Source organism: Bufo gargarizans, chromosome 2 (assembly GCF_014858855.1).
Source record: "Bufo gargarizans isolate SCDJY-AF-19 chromosome 2, ASM1485885v1, whole genome shotgun sequence".
In the NCBI taxonomy this organism is placed as follows: Eukaryota; Metazoa; Chordata; class Amphibia; order Anura; family Bufonidae; genus Bufo; species Bufo gargarizans.
Window position 1 is genome coordinate 116,780,131 of NC_058081.1, and position 17,347 is coordinate 116,797,477.

The 17,347-nt window shown below is 43.7% G+C and overlaps 1 long non-coding RNA gene across 10 annotated transcripts in view; it reads left to right on the forward strand.

The window, feature by feature from the left end:
• The window catches only part of LOC122927527, an 84,404-nt gene that overhangs the window by 28,732 nt on the left and 38,325 nt on the right, over positions 1-17,347 (forward strand). For 8 of the 10 annotated variants that reach the window (XR_006387795.1, XR_006387791.1, XR_006387794.1 and 5 more), the window contains exons 7-8: positions 804-1,024; positions 16,590-16,653. This is a non-coding gene — a long non-coding RNA (uncharacterized LOC122927527). The remainder of the gene's footprint in view (positions 1-803; positions 1,025-16,589; positions 16,654-17,347) is intronic. The other 2 variants (XR_006387800.1, XR_006387792.1) reach the window with 1 other exon arrangement.

Genomic DNA, 17,347 nt, shown 5'->3' on the forward strand with positions numbered 1-17,347 from the left:
ATAGAAATGAATGGGTCAGGATTCAGTGCGGGTGCAGTGCGTTCACCGCACGGATCGCACCCGCACGGAAAACTCGCCCGTGTGAAAGGGGCCTAACTCCTATACTTCTTTCTTTTTGTTTCAAATTTACCTCATTTGCAGTTCTCTCTTATCCCCCATGCTTGAATCTTACTTCCTGGTGTATCATGTAACTGATGTCCCATCATGTGACTACTGACATCAGCAGGTCATGTGACGCCTACCAGTTCATTTCCACATCTTCAAAATGTTCTGTGTAACTGGATTTATAACAGACACAGCTTGTGCTAATGTCCATCATTTGTTAGAACAGCATTCATCATTATGTATCTGTCTGTCTATTATCTATCTGCCTGTCTGTCTGTCCATCCATCAATAACCGACACTGTAACAGACATGTAACTGACACTGCACATAGAGTAGTGGTTATTGAAGGGAAGGAAAAGAAGCGCTGTGAGCATGTGCGTCCTGTATTACAAGGTTCTACTACAGGACATAACCAACAGCAAATTCAAATTGAAAGGCTAATAACTGTAGAATAGGGGTTAATGCACACGACTGTATGTATTTTGCGGTCTGCAAAACACGGATCCACAAAAAATACAGATGACGTCTGTGTGCATTCTGCATTTTGAGGAACGGAACAGCTGGCCCCCTAAGAGAACAGTCCTATCCTTGTCTGTTATGGGGACAGTAATAGGACGTGTTCTATTTTTTTGCGGAAAAAACATGTGAACATATGTAAATGGAATGAATATGAAGTAACTTCTGTTTTTTTTTTGCAGACTTATTGAAATGAATGGTCTGCAAAAAAAACGGAATGGATACGGAAAGAAAATGCGTTTGTGTGCATGAGCCCTAAGGCAGTTAATAAATGGGGATATTTGGACGAGATACATTTATATTAGTGGCACAACCCCTTTAAGCCAAGGAGAGCGGTTCAATTTCTCCTATCACATACTGCCATAGTCCTACGTGGATTTGCAATGCAGTTTTTGGCTACATGGTAAGTACATGTGAAAACATCAAAACATGTGCTTCATTTGTTCTTCATGGCTAAAAATTCCCCCAAATGTATGTGTCCACCTTTCCATTCATTCCTCCATCTCTTCCTGTGGGGGTATCTCCATTGTTGACACAGTTGCGGGTCCCAAAGGCGGGATGGTATGAATGTCTATGATGAGAATATCCTTTAGAGTACATAAGAAAGTTCCAGGCACTAGTTTCTGATATGGAAAATCTCCGCTACCCTTTCAAGAACCCATCATGTTTATTAAAATGGGAAATGTGCAGTCATTTTTCTAAACTGTGACAGACAATTATCTACTGATCATTTTTTTTTTATTAGAATTTACCAATACAACAAGAAACTGAAAAATAAGTAGTGCAAGTCCTTATTCCATATTTGTTTGACCTGACAACTACAGTCCAGCTGGCATGCATTAAAAGGGTTAACTTGCAATGGAAAACTGGAGCCTCATAAGTTTTCTTCTAATGCCTAGTCCACACCATGATTATTTATGCTGCAGTGATGAAATGTCTCCCTTTAAAGTGGCAGGCACTGAAAGGCTTACAGTTTTCTGCAGGAAGCACTGTGCTGGTAGAAGAATGCAGCCCTTAGTAAATAGACCTATACTTGGTCGAAGCCTCTCTTCTCTGACACTTTCTCTGAATCCCTGGATTAGCCAGCACTACACTTACCCACCTACTGGGTTTTCACTTACAAACCGAAAAACCGCTTGTCTGGCCAACACACTTTAGTTTGCCAAACATAATGTACAATTACAGCATGAACGTAATAGATGAATTTTAATGTACCACACAAAAGTAACTCAACACCCTTCTTGGCTCAAACGCTTGTATTACAGCTGAAGCCCAGGCTGCTACCTCAGACTTTCGTTTCATAAAATGTATTTTTGACTTTTTATAATTGGATAAAAAAAAGCGTAAATCTGGATTAAAAAATGTTCCGTCATTTCTGGTCCCAGAGCTTCTTAAACAGATCAAAATAATAGGGAAATATATAAGCCAGGTTATGCTTTTCAGAGCTAAACCTGGACATACCCACAATGTCACCCAGGCAGCACCCTGCACTGGATTGCTAAGGGCAAAGGCATTTTATGGAGATCGGGTGATGTACTGTCCATAAGGACTGCTGGGCGGAGGCTTCCAGCCAGCTGTGAGCCCGTGATGTCACCGGATCTGATGTAAAAGGGCCATTTTTTTTGTTGTTGTGTTATTTGTCTGGTATGTCCTGTGATATGGCTAAGCCTCGGTCAATAATACGATGATGTATAGAAAGCTGACTGTGTAGCCATGTCTTTCCTTTTTGCTTTTCTTCTTATTTTTATTTATTTATTTTTTTTCTTTTTTTTTTTCTTTTACTTTTATGTCTTAACAATGTATGTTTTTCTTATTTCTCTTAAAAATTAATAAAATATGGAATGACAAAAAAAAAAAAAAAAAGGGCCAGGACAGTGCTAAAGCACACCGATCAGAGCTGGTGATGTCACCGGCCCTGTAAAACAGCTAGGGCAGTGCTAAAGCCTCCCTATCAGAGATGGTGACATCACCGGGAACACTGCTGAGCAGAAGCGTCTGCCCAGCAGTGTGAAAAAAAAAGCCTTTGCCCTGCGCGATCCAGCGCAGGGCAAGGGAGAGCATCGGAGCATGAAATACTCCGATGCTCCTATCCGGGTGAAGCCGGATAACCCCTTTAAGACTAGACGGTTATGTGATGTACCATGGTTTAGCATGATGATCTACAACACCTAGAACACTTTAAAGTCCGGCTTCATATACACTTGGCCATCCCACTCAGCTTTTCTTTGGTATTGTACAGAAATGCCAGAAGCCAATGCCAGAACTGATCCCAGTTTTGATGCTACAAAAAGACCTGCGATGATGTCACCACGCTCACCATGTGGAAGACACTGCGGCAGCATGATCAAGTGGATGCCATATTCTTTTGCATTCTGTCTTAAGAATGCTATTATTTTCAGCTATAACCATGTTATAACGGAAAATGATAAAGTGAAGTTCAGGTCCCGGCGACCCCAAACTTCCATGGGTTCGCTCATCACTATATATAACATGAAAGCTAATCTTTTATTATCACTTAAAAAAAACATGTAAATAGGGGTATCTAAATCCGGCCATGCACATTAGATCAAAGTTGCTCAACCAGTGGGATTTGCTGATGACCTAATGTGTATGGGGGGGCTTTCTTGACTGTCAACCCCCAGGGCAGGTGTCACGGATAAGAGAGATCAATTGTGTTTACCAGTTTTCCAGGAAAGCTATACCCAACTGTGTATGCATTTTATTGGGAGAATATGACCAGACTGAGGCTCCGAAAACACTAGTTTCATGGATTCTGTTTATAATGGCGACATTGCAGCTATTTCAAATAAATTTTCGAACACATATACCAGTGAATACTGATGGAACCCATTGACTTTAATGCAATCCATTGGGATTCTTTTCTTTTTGACAGCAGGAACAGTCTGGCATTCTGTACTATTCTTGTTGCGAAAAATGCCCAAAAGCCCAGTGGGAATCTCAATGTCCCCATAGACACTAGTGTGAACAGATCTAAGGCTGTTGTGTGATGCTCTCTTGGAGTAGAACCCAGCTTTTTTACATTTAACAATAAAAATGGCTTTGCATTTAACAAGACAGAAGAAATCTGGATGAAATATTTCCGAAACTGTTAATTTGTAGGCATTTTATCAATACTTAAATGGAAACTTTCTAAAACCAAGCTTCCCAGACCCAAATACTTTATTTAGATACCTTAAGAAGTAGATTTTGGACTATAGGACTCCTTTAAGAAAAAAAGTGTGCATAAAAAGTTATCACCGAAGTATATAGGAGTACAGGGGCAGACTGGGAACTTAAAGTGGCCCTGGAAAAAAATAAATAAAAGGGGCCTCATTTTGTAGGCAGGTCCAAATTAACAGAATGTGGGACAGCACAAGTAGGCGGGGGCAACAATGCCATATTGCAAAATACCATCCCACACAGTGCAGCACAATATACTGCCCCAAAAGCTGTCCCTCTGTGGTGGCCATCAATAGCTACCATCTTCTGTCCTCCTCCTCCAGTTGTCTATGGAGTAGGGGGCTTAGGAGGTGCTGCCACAGCAGTTGAATTCAGGAGGGCATGTATCATCGCTTGATTATTACTGTTGAGAGCTCATTATGTACCCGGTCAGCGGTAGAGAGGAGGACTTGGGTGGCCCCCTGGGGCATTGGCCCACCAGGAAATTTCCCTGTAGGGTCTATGGCCAATCTGCCCATGTATGAGTGTGCTTCAAAGGAAGAAATAAAGCAACTTACCCAAAAACTTGCCAACATGAGGGTCTGTAGTATATCTCTCGGTTTTACATAACATGTGTAGACACTGAGCCATGTTTCTAATAGTCATTTTATATTAATCCGCTATACTCTTAATCCAGCACTGGACATCTGTGTTCCAGAAGAGAATGCGATAAAAGTTAGGTATTACAGACTTCATTTTGACCCCAGTCTGATGGATGTGAAGAGCTGAACTTTCTAAGCTGGCCATTTAGCCAGAGGGATATTTTGCTACGATGATAAATAAAAAAATTGTAAAAGAAATTCATGATTTACTTATTAATAAGTTTTCCATTCTATTCATTGCTTACATGCTATGACCATAGGGACAATGCTGACACATTAAATGATTGCTTCTGATGGTTCAGATAACTGGACTATAACCATATAGAAATATTACTACTACCAGACACTAAAAGCTAAAATCAGAACATAAAACCAGCCATTGACAAATCTTTGACATCGGAATATAGCATCGGAATAGTAGTGATAACTTGTCCACATTAAAAGTTTTTTTTTGTCTGAAAAAATATGTTTAAAATTGCTATGAGTGCTAATCAATAATAAAAAACAGCAGCACTCACCTCAGGGATCCCCCGCCACTTCTGCACCAATGCTACCTGGTGCCATGCTGCTCTCTGCTTCCTGTGCCAGCAACAACAACCCAACACAGGGGTGTGTCTCCAGCGTAGCCAATCATTGGCTGCAGTGGTGACCTGCTACAGATAGTGATTGGCTGTAGAGATCACATGCCCCAATGTCAGGATGCCATCCATGGACCAGAAAAAAAAAAAAGCCGAGGAGGACCAATGATTGGTATGGATCTTCCCATACCAATGATGCCTGGTCATCAGGTGAGTATATGTATATATATTTTTTAGCAACACTCTTCATTTTTAAATGTCAGCTTTTTCAACTGGTAAACCCCTTTAATTTGTATGGAGAGAGGTAGCTTAAGGTTTCTGAACCCCAATGCAAAATCTCTGACAGTAACTCTCACCTACCAAGTGCCTGCTACTACTACTACTAGTACACTACTTACTGCCTAGTGTTGGTCGAGCACCAAAGTGCTTTGCACTTTTGTTCAAAGGCCTGGGGTATAGACATCTGTACGCTGCGCTGGAACACAGAAGTGGATGTGCCAGCTGATGGTGCTTGCGAAGGTCCAGGTGCATGGCGGGAGGCATCCGGGCCTGCGTCTTGAACAAGGGATTGGCCGGCATGTAACACAGGGGAAGAGGAGGCAGTGGTGTGAGCCGCAGACACTGGCTGTGGACCCAGGCGTTTGGCACACCTATTAGGGTGCTTTGATGCCATGTGGCGGATCATGCTGGTGGTGGTGAGGTTGCTAGTGTTCACGCCCCTGCTCAATTTGGTATGGCATAGGTTGCAAATGACAATTATTTTATTGTCTGCACTTTCCTCAAATAAGCGCCAGACTGCAGAAAACCTACCCTTTGGCAAGGGAGATTGCCGCAAGGGGGTGCTCCAGGGAACAGTTGCAGGCCTGTTTGGTGTGGCCCGCCTTCTCCCTTTTGCCACCCCACTGTCTCTTCCAGCCTGTTGCTGCAGATCCCTCCCCCTCTGTACTGCTGTCCTCGCTCGGCTTGCTACCTTCCCAGGTTGGGCCAGTGACTTCATCGTCCAGCACATCCTCTTTCACTTCCTCACTCTGGTCATCCTCCTGACTTGTTGACCTAACAACAACCTCAGTTATTGACAACTGTGTCTCATCCTCATCATGAACCTCTTGAGACACTAATTGCGGTTGACTTATTGGCAACTGTGTCTCATCATCATCCACCTCGTGAAACACTAATTGCCGTTCTCCGTTCTTCTTGTGACTGTGGATGCTCTAGAGTTTGAGAATCAGGGCACAAGATCTCCTCATGTCCCTCTTCAAGTGGGCTTGGCGAGAGTCCCGAATTAAGGAATGGTGATGAAAATAGCTCCTCGGAATATCTGAGTGTGGGATCACTTGTTTGCCAAGACTCCCCATGGTGGATGGAAGGAGTATCAGGGTGAGGATTCTGCTGACCATATGCTTGGCTTCTGAAAATAACGGAAAGACTGCTCCAGGCAGCAATATTCGTCCTCTTTAACCACTTCAGCCCCGCTAGGTGAAACCCCCTTCATGACCAGAGCACTTTTTACACTTCGGCACTACACTCCTTTCACCGTTTATCGCTCGGTCATGCAACTTACCACCCAAATGAATTTTACCTCCTTTTCTTCTCACTAATAGAGCTTTCATTTGGTGGTATTTTATTGCTGCTGACATTTTTACTTTTTTTGTTATTAATCAAAATGTAACGATTTTTTTGCAAAAAAATGACATTTTTCACTTTCAGCTGTAAAATTTTGCAAAAAAAACGACATCCATATATACATTTTTCGCCAAATTTATTGTTCTACATGTCTTTGATAAAAAAAAATGTTTGGGCAAAAAAAAAATGGTTTGGGTAAAAGTTATAGCATTTACAAACTATGGTACAAAAATGTGAATTTCCGCTTTTTGAAACAGCTCTGACTTTCTGAGCACCTGTCATGATTCCTGAGGTTCTACAATGCCCAAACAGTAGAAAACCCCCACAAATGACCCCATTTCAGAAAGTAGACACCCTAAGGTATTCGCTGATGGGCATAGTGAGTTCATAGAACTTTTTATTTTTTGTCACAAGTTAGCGGAAAATGATGATGATTTTATTTTTTTTATTTTTTCTTACAAAGTCTCATATTCCACTAACTTGCGACAAAAAATAAAAAATTCTAAAAACTTGCCATGCCCCTCACGGAATACCTTGGGGTGTCTTCTTTCCAAAATGGGGTCACTTGTGGGGTAGTTATACTGCCCTGGCAATTTAGGGGCCCAAATGTGTGAGAAGAACTTTGCAATCAAAATGTGTAAAAAATGACCGGTGAAATCCAAAAGGTGCACTTTGGAATATGTGCCCCTTTGCCCACCTTGGCAGCAAAAAAGTGTGACACATCTGGTATCGCCGTACTCAGGAGAAGTTGGGGAATGTGTTTTGGGGTGTCATTTTACATATACCCATGCTGGGTGAGAAAAATATCTTGGTCAAATGCCAACTTTGTATAAAAAAATGGGAAAAGTTGTCTTTTGCCAAGATAAAACACATTGCCCAACTTCTCCTGAGTACGGCGATACCAGATGTGTTACACTTTTTTGCTGCCAAGGTGGGCAAAGGGGCACATATTCCAAAGTGCACCTTTCAGATTTTGCAGGCCATTTTTTACACATTTTGATTGCAAGGTACTTCTCACACATTTGGGCCCCTAAATTGCCAGGGCAGTATAACTACGCCACAAGTGACCCCATTTTGGAAAGAAGACACCCCAAGGTATTCCGTGAGGGGCATGGCGAGTTCCTAGAATTTTTTATTTTTTGTCACAAGTTAGCGGAAAATGATGATTTTTTTTTTCTCTTTTTTCCTTACAAAGTCTCATATTCCACTAACTTGCGACAAAAAATAAAAAATTCTAGGAACTCGCCATGCCCCTCACGGAATACCTTGGGGTGTCTTCTTTCCAAAATGGGGTCACTTGTGGCGTAGTTATACTGCCCTGGCAATTTAGGGGCCCAAATGTGTGAGAAGTACTTTGCAATCAAAATCTGTAAAAAAAATGACCGGTGAAATCCGAAAGGTGCACTTTGGAATATGTGCCCCTTTGCCCACCTTGGCATCAAAAAAGTGTCACACATCTGGTATTGCTGTACTCAGGAGAAGTTGGGGAATGTGTTTTGGGGTGTCATTTTACATATACCCATGCTGGGTGAGAGAAATATCTTGGCAAAAGACAACTTTTCCCATTTTTTTATACAAAGTTGGCATTTGACCAAGATATTTTTCTCACCCAGCATGGGTATATGTAAAATGACACCCCAAAACACATTGCCCAACTTCTCCTGAGTACGGCGATACCAGATGTGTCACACTTTTTTGCTGCCAAGGTGGGCAAAGGGGCACATATTCCAAAGTGCACCTTTCGGATTTTGCAGGGCATTTTTTACACATTTTGATTGCAAAGTTCTTCTCACACATTTGGGCCCCTAAATTGCCAGGGCAGTATAACTACGCCACAAGTGACCCCATTTTGGAAAGAAGACACCCTAAGGTATTCCGTGAGGGGCATGGCGAGTTCCTAGAATTTTTTATTTTTTGTCGCAAGTTAGTGGAATATGAGACTTTGTAAGGAAAAAAGAAAAAAAAAGAAAAATCATCATTTTCCGCTAACTTGTGACAAAAAATAAAAAATTCTAGGAACTCGCCGTGCCCCTCACGGAATACCTTGGGGTGTCTTCTTTCCAAAATGGGGTCACTTGTGGTGTAGTTATACTGCCCTGGCAATTTAGGGGCCCAAATGTGTAAGAAGTACCTTGCAATCAAAATGTGTAAAAAATGGCCTGCGAAATCCGAAAGGTGCACTTTGGAATATGTGCCCCTTTGCCCACCTTGGCTGCAAAAAAGTGTCACACATCTGGTATCGCCGTACTCAGGAGAAGTTGGGCAATGTGTTTTGGGGTGTCATTTTACATATACCCATGCTGGGTGAGAGAAATATCTTGGCAAAAGACAACTTTTCCCATTTTTTTATACAAAGTTGGCATTTGACCAAGATATTTTTCTCACCCAGCATGGGTATATGTAAAATGACACCCCAAAACACATTCCCCAACTTCTCCTGAGTACGGCGATACCACATGTGTGACACTTTTTTGCAGCCTAGATGCGCAAAGGGGCCCAAATTCCTTTTAGGAGGGCATTTTTAGACATTTGGATCCCAGACTTCTTCTCACACTTTCGGGCCCCTAAAAAGCCAGGGCAGTATAAATACCCCACATGTGACCCCACTTTGGAAAGAAGACACCCCAAGGTATTCAATGAGGGGCATGGCGAGTTCCTAGAATTTTTTATTTTTTTTGCATAAGTTAGCGGATATTGATTTTTTTTTGTTTTTTTCTCACAAAGTCTCACTTTCCGCTAACTTAGGACAAAAATTTCAATCTTTCATGGACTCAATATGCCCCTCACGGAATACCTTGGGGTGTCTTCTTTCCGAAATGGGGTCACATGTGGGGTATTTATACTGCCCTGGCTTTTTAGGGGCCCTAAAGCGTGAGAAGAAGTCTGGAATATAAATGTCTAAAAATGTTTACGCATTTGGATTCCGTGAGGGGTATGGTGCGTCCATGTGAGATTTTTTTTTTTACACAAGTTAGTGGAATATGAGACTTAGTAAGAAAAAACAAAAACAAAAACAAACAAAAAATTTCCGCTAACTTGTGCCAAAAAAAATGTCTGAATGGAGCCTTACCAGGGGGGGGGGGGGGGGGGTGATCAATGACAGGGGGGTGATCACCCATATAGACTCCCTGATCACCCCCCTGTCATTGATCACCCCCCCTGTAAGGCTCCATTCAGACATCCGCATGATTTTTTACGGATCCATGGATACATGTATCGGATCCACAGAACGCATGCGGACGTCTGAATGGAGCCTTACAGGGGGGTTATCAATGACAGGGGGTGATCAGGGTAATCAGGGTGATCACCCCCCTGTCACTGATCACCCCCCCTGTAAGGCTCCATTCAGACATCCGCATGATTTTTTACGGATCCATGGATACATGTATCGGATCCACAGAACGCATGCGGACGTCTGAATGGAGCCTTACAGGGGGGTTATCAATGACAGGGGGTGATCAGGGTAATCAGAGTGATCACCCCCCTGTCACTGATCACCCCCCCTGTAAGGCTCCATTCAGACATCCGCATGATTTTTTACGGATCCATGGATACATGGATCGGATCCACAAAACGCATGCGGACGTCTGAATGGAGCCTTACAGGGGGGTTATCAATGACAGGGGGTGATCAGGGTAATCAGGGTGATCACCCCCCTGTCACTGATCACCCCCCCTGTAAGGCTCCATTCAGACATCCGCATGATTTTTTACGGATCCATGGATACATGTATCGGATCCACAGAACGCATGCGGACGTCTGAATGGAGCCTTACAGGGGGGTTATCAATGACAGGGGGTGATCAGGGTAATCAGGGTGATCACCCCCCTGTCACTGATCACCCCCCCTGTAAGGCTCCATTCAGACATCCGCATGATTTTTTACGGATCCATGGATACATGGATCGGATCCACAAAACGCATGCGGACGTCTGAATGGAGCCTTACAGGGGGGTTATCAATGACAGGGGGTGATCAGGGTAATCAGGGTGATCACCCCCCTGTCACTGATCACCCCCCCCTGTAAGGCTCCATTCAGACATCCGCATGATTTTTTACGGATCCATGGATACATGGATCGGATCCACAAAACGCATGCGGACGTCTGAATGGAGCCTTACAGGGGGGTTATCAATGACAGGGGGTGATCAGGGTAATCAGGGTGATCACCCCCCTGTCACTGATCACCCCCCCTGTAAGGCTCCATTCAGACATCCGCATGATTTTTTACGGATCCATGGATACATGTATCGGATCCACAGAACGCATGCGGACGTCTGAATGGAGCCTTACAGGGGGGTTATCAATGACAGGGGGTGATCAGGGTAATCAGGGTGATCACCCCCCTGTCACTGATCACCCCCCCTGTAAGGCTCCATTCAGACATCCGCATGATTTTTTACGGATCCATGGATACATGGATCGGATCCACAAAACGCATGCGGACGTCTGAATGGAGCCTTACAGGGGGGTTATCAATGACAGGGGGTGATCAGGGTAATCAGGGTGATCACCCGCCTGTCATTGATCACCCCCTGTAAGGCTCCATTCAGACGTCCGCATGTGTTTTGCGGATCCGATCCATGTATCCATGGATCCGTAAAAATCATGCGGACGTCTGAATGGAGCCTTACAGGGGAGTGATCAATGACAGGGGGGTGATCAATGACAGGGGGTGATCAGGGAGTGTATATGGGTGATCACCCGCCTGTCATTGATCACCCCCCTGTAAGGCTCCATTCAGACGTCCGTATGCTTTTTGCGGATCCGATCCATGTATCCGTGGATCCGTAAAAATCATACGGACGTCTGAACGGAGCCTGACAGGGGGGTGATCAATGACAGGGCGGTGATCAATGACAGGGGGGTGATCAGGGAGTTTATATGGGGTGATCATGGGTGATCAGGGGTTTATAAGGGGTTAATAAGTGACGGGGGGGGGGGTGTAGTGTAGTGTAGTGTGGTGTGGTGTTTGGTGCGACTGTACTGACCTACCTGAGTCCTCTGGTGGTCGATCCTAACAAAAGGGACCACCAGAGGACCAGGTAGGAGGTATATTAGACGCTGTTATGAAAACAGCGTCTAATATACCTGTTAGGGGTTAAAAAATTCGGATCTCCAGCCTGCCAACGAAAGATCGCCGCTGGCATGCTGGAGATCCACTCGCTTACCTTCCGTTCCTGTGAGCGCGCGCGCCTGTGTGCGCGCGTTCACAGGAAATCTCGCGTCTCGCGAGATGACGCATATATGCGTGACTGTGCGCCAGCCTGCCACCTCCGGAACGCACATGTGCGTTAGGCGGTCCGGAGGTGGTTAAAGGGGTTGTCCGGGTTCAGAGCTGAACCCGGACATACCCTTATTTTCACCCCGGCAGCCCCCCTGAGCCTAGCATCGGAGCATCTCATGCTCCGATGCGCTCCAGTGCCCTGCGCTAGATCGCGCAGGGCACAGGCTCTTTTGTTTTTAATAAACACACTGCCGGGCGGTAACTTCCGCCCAGCAGTGTGTTCGGTGACGTCACCGGCTCTGAGGGGCGGGCTTTAGCTCTGCCCTAGCCGTTTTACTGGCTAGGGCAGAGCCAAATCCCGCCCATCAGTGCCGGTGACGTCACCGGGGTTCCTGTCAGCCCCATGGAGAGCCCGGTACGTCACCGGAACTCTGAAAAATGCCTTTGCCCTGCGCGATTTAGCGCAGGGCAAAGGAGAGCATCGGAGCATGAACTGCTCCGATGCTCATGTCAGGGGGGCTGCCGGGGTGAAAATGGAGGGCTGTCCAGGTTCAGCTCTGAACCTGGACAACCCCTTTAAAATAAGGAATAAGGACTTTTGTCTGAAATGCGTAAACAAACACTGAGTATGATGTGATTGTGTCTGCTGTTGAATATTGTGAAATAAAGGAGACGTTTTTAAAGAGGACGAATATTGCTGTCTGGAGCCGTCTTTCCGTTATTTTCTACTTTACTGTACCTGGGACTCACCCAAAGGCTTCTGAACACGGGTATAAAGGCCAGATAAAAAGGTGAGCTGGAAAAAAAAGTGTGTGCTTGGCTTCTGAGACTGGACTTTGTGGAAGACAGGGTGATGCTTAACCAACTGGAAGCATTATCTGCTGCAATCCAATTGACCACCTGGTCGCACTGGTCTGACTTCGAGAGTGGTGTCCTGCGCCGCCCTGCAAACTGGGACATGAAGCTAGGTATTGTGGATGATTGTTTTTCTTGTGCTCTGGCAGAAGGCACAGTTTCACCACGCCCAGGGCCACGGCCTCTGCGTGCACCATCAGCAGCACGGCCAATGCCATGTCCCTTAATGCTCGCCTTGCACATATTAAATGGTATATATGCTTGCAAGTATGTCACACGTGCAGTAGCGCAGGTGTTGTAAGTGTATGCGCAAATAAAGTACACAGAATGTCACTGATTTTTTTGGGATACGCACACGTTAAACAGGAGGTATAGTGCAAGTAATATTGCTATCGCCACCGCCTAATAAAAAATTACACTGAATGAATGTCCCTGATATTTAGGATGTGCACCTGTTAAACAGGAGGTATTACGCAAGTAATGTCCCTGTCACCAGCGGCTAAAAAAAAATTACACTGAATTAATTTCACTGATATTTAGGATATGCTAACGTTATACAGGAGATGTAGCTGAGGTAATGTCGCTGTCACCAGCAGCAAAATATTAGACTGAATGTCACTGATATTTCAGATACGCAAACGTTATACAGGAGGTGTAGCGCAGGTAATGTAACTGTCCGCAGCGGACACCGTCTACAGAAAAAGTACACTGGATGTCACAGATATTTTTAGGCTGCGCACACGTTACACAGGAGATATAGCGCAGATAATGTCGCTGTCACCAGCGGAGAAAAAAATTACACTGAATGTCACTGATATTTTGGATGCGCTAACGTTATACAGGAGATGTAGCGCAGGTAATACAGTATAACTGTCTGCAGCGGACACAGTCTACGAAAAAAGTATACTGGATGTCACAGATATTTTAAGGCGGCGCACACGTTAGACAGGAGATGTAGCGCAGATAATGTCGCTGTCTGCAGCGGCCAAACAATTGCAAGCAATTTAGCGCAGGTTGCGCTAAAAATATATATTGCTGCCAGATACAACTATAGTCCTTAAAAGAACGTTTAGGTCTCTAACAAGTTTTAGCAATTTAGCGCAGGTTGCGCTAAAACTATGTGTTGCTGCCACACAGAGCAATAGTCTTTAATAGGACTTTTGGGTCTATAACAAGTATAAAAGCTAAAATATTCCTATTTCACTCCCTACACTATCTCTCCTTTCTGCTCTCCAGCTCTCCCTGACTAAGACTGAGCCGAACACGTGTCATCGGGTGCTATATAGCACCCGATGACGCGTTCTGGCCAGCCAATGACTGTAATGCCAGTAACCAACAAGGCTACGGCATTACAGTGAATGGCAGTACTTACCTGTATGTTTATTGGCTGCGTAGCAGCCAACAAACGTGCGGGGAGGAAACTCTAGTAAAATTAGTGCTCGGCCGAGCATGCTTGCCCAACACTATTACTGCCCTATGAAGCTCATTTTTTTCTTCATCCTCCTTTGTGAACCACAGCACACAGAACATTTTATATGAGAAAAGTAGACAAATGCTAAACTGGAAAACATATGCCATGTAACATCACGCAGGCCCTGCAAAACGGGAATTTATTATTTACAATGAGCGTTTAACTAGAGGACACAGCATTTAATGGCTAACAGCTGTCTAAGAAATTGCCAAATAATGCAGATATGATGTATATAAGACAGCTTGAAATTATAGGACTTAGTTCTGCTTTCAGAAGTGTAAGATGCCGCATTGTGACAACTGCATACTGGAGGAATGCATAATTTGAACAAGGTATAATTAAAGTATCAAAGCTTGAGATGGTAGCACTGCTAAGAATGTGCATTCTAGGAAAGGTCAGGAAACAACTGTTCTGTGCACACAGAAAGGACTGGCAATGAAGAGGTTAATTTTACACACATGAAGAAAGAAGGCATCACAATAAATATAGAAGCTTAACACTGAGCAAAATGGCTAAATATAGGAATTAAAGGGGTTATACTTAAAGGGGTTGTCTTATTAAGACAACTTATCCCCTATCCACAGGATAGGGAATAAGTGTCTGATTGGTAGGGGTCTAATTGTTGGTGTCCCTGCGGATCACAAGAGTGGGGGTCTGTGCTCGCCCATTTGAATGTAGCAGTGTTCATGCATGTCCACTGCCACTCCATTTGGCTGTATAGGGCTGCTGGAGATAGCTGAGGGCTTGTACTCAGCTATCTCTGACAGTCCCATGGAGTTAAACGGGGTAGGGAACATGTACTGTATGTTTGTCTGAAGCTCCATTTAAAAGGGGAGCATGGGCCCCTGTTCTCAAGATCAGCAGGGGCCCCATCCATTGGACCTTTGATGATGGATAGGGGGAAAGTTGTCTTAATGGGAGTAAATCTTTTTATATATGGGTGATTAAGAAGTACTTACTCATCTCAGTGATCCCCCGCTGCTCACGTTCCAGTATTTGCGAGTTTGCATGCTCCTATGATCCTGACCACCACAGCCATTAGAGGAGATGAATGCACTGGCTAAGTGCGGACACCGCTGCTAGATCGCAGCAGTGGCCAATATCCCCTAACAAAAAGCAGTATGCAAAGGTGGGAAGAGAGGAATGGAGGCACGAGGATAGGTCATCAGTATAAAAGTCCTGGAAAACCCCTTTAATACTTAATTATAGGAATATTCTATAGGCATTCATTTATTGAATAACACAAATATGGAGTTGATGTTTTGTACTGACAGTAATACTACATAACCTGGATCGATGTTGGCCCGTTTTTGGAATAAGGCAGCCATGTTTCTCTAATCTTTTGGATGAAAAGTTGATCACTAGTGTTGATCAAGAATTTTTATTGCGAAAATTGGCACTTCGAGAATTTGCGAATGTTATATTTTTTTTCCCCATCTGAACCCATGATCCCTCACTGCTTCTTGCTTGTGGGCCAATGAGAAGGCTGCAATATCTTTGACTTTAGTAGTAGTGTTGATCGCGAATTTTCGTATCGCAAATTTTTATCGCAGATTTTCACAATCAAGAAAATATTAACTGGAGATCACAAATTCTTGAATTTGCGAATATATAACAAATATTCGCCCAACTATTTGTGAAATATCGCAAATTCGAATATTGCCCCTGCCGCTCATCACTGCTGATCACAAGTTGTCCTGCTTCTTGGGCCCCAAACTGTAATCTGTAGGGAAATCCTGCAGGAAATGTTCAATCTCTCTACAGCTCGGCTACCGGGGACATGAATCGATCACTGCACAGTTCCTAGCCGAGATCAATGAGCTGTCCACATAATGCATGGACAGATGCATTTTGTGTAGCTGTCCTGCAAGCTGGCTAATAGATGAAGGTCTTAATTAATTGGGAAGCACCTCTCTATTAACTCAAAACATGCATGGGTTCCTCCTAGTTCTCTGGTTTCCTTCCATACACCAATCTGGCCATCATTCGTTTGATATGCATGGTTAATATCAGGCCATATGTGATGTAAATGGTAAAGATTTTCTGCAGCGGATGCTCATGTGGAAAATCCACAGAATTTACTGTATTGTGGAACTGTAAATTCAGTTGCAGTGTAAAATGTGGTGGCAGATTTCTGCCATGTATTTCTTCCATTACAATACATTTCCGCAAGGATTTTGGTGTGGCAGAATACTGGCAGCTCAACAGCGGATTTTACGTACTCTTAGTCAGCTTTGCACATGATTCCTAACAGAGGGTAAACAATGAAGCAAACTGGGAAATTGACACCAATAATTTTCAGTAACTAAACTTTGTTAAACTTTTGTTGTCCTGGCAAATCATGGAAACAAGACACGAGGCACCTTACTTTTTTAATTGTTACATTTCTTTCAGTGCGCATGAAAGACGCTCGGAGAATAATGGCTTATCTCATTATCTTGACTGCAGAATTGTAGAGGTAATTATATGATATACTTTTAAAACTTTTGCAAGTGTAGCCTCAGATCCTACAATTTGTGTCTTCTTACTATGAAAGGTACAAGAAAGCAGAATCTCATATTTCATATCGTATTAAAAAAATTATCCAGCTGAGCAAGTTTGTTAAAAATCTGATGTCAGGCATTGATTAATTTTGGTCAAACATGGAACTTCTGTATATATATAAAAGCATAGTAACATAGTTTATAAGGCTGAAAAAGAGACATCTGTTCATCCAGTTTAGCCTGTTATCCTGCAAGTTGCCCTCCATAGAACCCTCTCCAGCTCTGCTATGTCTGCATTATTCACAGAGCAGAGAACTGTACACAGTACTCCATGTGTGGTCTGAATAGTGATTAGAAAAGTGGTAGGACTATGTTCTCATCACGGGCATCTATGCCCCTTTTTATGCAACCCATTATCTTATTGGCCTTGGCAGCAGCTGCCTGACACTGGTTTCTACAGCTTAGGTTGCTGCTCTAGGTCCTTTTCCATGTCAGTGTTACCCAGTGTTTTACCATTTAGTATGTCAGTGTTAAATTGTCAGTGTTAAACCTCATCTGCCACTTCTCTGCCCAAGCCTCCAATCTATCCAGATCCCTCTGTAGCAGTATACTGTCCTCTTCAGTGTTAATTACTTTACACAGTTTAGTGTCATATGCAAAAAATGATAT